Source organism: Rhinopithecus roxellana, chromosome 13, assembly GCF_007565055.1.
Source record: "Rhinopithecus roxellana isolate Shanxi Qingling chromosome 13, ASM756505v1, whole genome shotgun sequence".
Taxonomy (NCBI): Eukaryota; Metazoa; Chordata; class Mammalia; order Primates; family Cercopithecidae; genus Rhinopithecus; species Rhinopithecus roxellana.
In genome coordinates this window covers 37,092,324-37,094,215 of record NC_044561.1, presented here as the reverse complement: position 1 = coordinate 37,094,215, position 1,892 = coordinate 37,092,324, and positions in this window count along the sequence as shown.

The following is a 1,892-nucleotide window of genomic DNA, read 5'->3' as shown; positions in this document are numbered from 1 at the left end:
GGATTATAAATTATTCTACTACAAAGACACATGTACACGTATGTTTATTGCAGCACTATTCACAGTAGCAAAGACTTGGAATCTACCCAAATGTCCATCTGTGACAGACTGGATTAAGAAAATGTGGCACATATACACCATGGAATACTATGCAGCCATAAAAAGGATGAGTTTGCGTCCTTTGTAGGGACATGGATGCAGTTGGAAACCATCATTCTTAGCAAACTATCACAAGAAGAGAAAACCAAACACCGCATGTTCTCACTCATAGGTGGGAACTGAACAATGAGATCACTTGGACTCAGGAAGGGGAACATCACGCACTGGGGCCTATCATGGGGAGGGGGGAGGGGAGAGGAGGGAGGGATTGCATTGGGGAGTTATACATGATATAAATGATGAAGTGATGGGTGCTGACGAGTTGATGGGTGCAGCACACCAACATGGCATAAGTATACATATGTAACAAACCTGCACGTTATGCACATGTACCCTAGAACTTAAAGTATAATAAAAAATAAAAAAATAAAAAAATAAAAAGATTAGGTTTGATTTGGAAGTGGGATAACACACTCTCTTACATTGTTGATGGGAGTACGAATTGTTTAAAAATGTGTAGGCTTTATGATCCAGCAATTGTGCTTCTAAGAATATATTCTACAAAACTGATGCCAAGAATATCTGTCAAATATCTATTATGCTATTGCTGTTTACAATAGCATAACGCCAGAAACAACTCAACAATTTACCAGAGGCTGGGTGCAATGGCTCAGAACTATAATCCCAACATTTTGGGAAGCCAAAGTGAAAGGCATGCTTGAGGTGATTTCAAGACCAGCCTGGACAAAATAGTGAGACTCCCATCCCTACAGAAAACATATACTCAGCCTGGCCAACATGCCGAAACCCCGTCCCTACTAAAAAAGAAAATACAAAAATTAGCCAGACATGGTGGTGGGTGCCTATAATCCCAGCTACTCAGGAAGCTGAGGCAGGAGAATTGCTTGAACCCAGGAGGTGGAGGCTGCAGTGAGCTGAGATTGTGCCACTTCACTCAAGCCTGGGCAAAAGAGTGAAACTCCATCTCAAAAAAAAAAAAAAAAAAAAAAAAAAAAAAAAAAAAAAAAAATTACAAACTACCAGGGAGTAACTACACACATCGTAACACAGATATAGAATGGAATATTGTGCAGTCACATACACACACACACACACACACACACACACACAAACTGGAAATATGTTCTAAATACATTGTTAAATGCTAACAGCAATCTTCTCACTATTATGCAGAACATGGTTTAGTTGACAGGATTACTTTGTTACTGCCAGGAGAGCATCCACATTGGTTGACTCTGTAACCATATACCCTTGTGTGTCATGTCTCTGCAGTGTCAGTAGGGTTTGTCTCCAGGAATGAACATTGTGTTTGGGCCAAAGGAACATGGTGTTAACCCAGATGAGTGGTGACCCCATGGAGGACTAGGCAGAAATTAGAGCCAGAAAACTAGTTGCTGAGACATTACTCCCATCCCTTTACTCTAACTGAAAACCATATGAGGTATAAGCCCTTGGCAGGTGATTCCACCTTTCCTCTGAGGTAGGCTGCACCTTTCCTCTGAGGCTGGCTGCTGACAGTTCAGTAGAAATTCTCAGTTCATAGACGAGTTTTGATGAAAACCAATGCCATGAGAAAAAAAAAAAAAAAAAAAACACACAAAAGGAATTGATACTTCAGTAACCAGAAAAGATAATTATCCTCAAAGTGATGCAGGCAGATATTTTATGTAGGAAGTATGATAGGAGATTATGGAAAAATAGCAAAGTATATTTGCTAAAATTAAAAAAAAACAATAAAACTTAATATATAGTCCAAATATCCACAGCTGAAA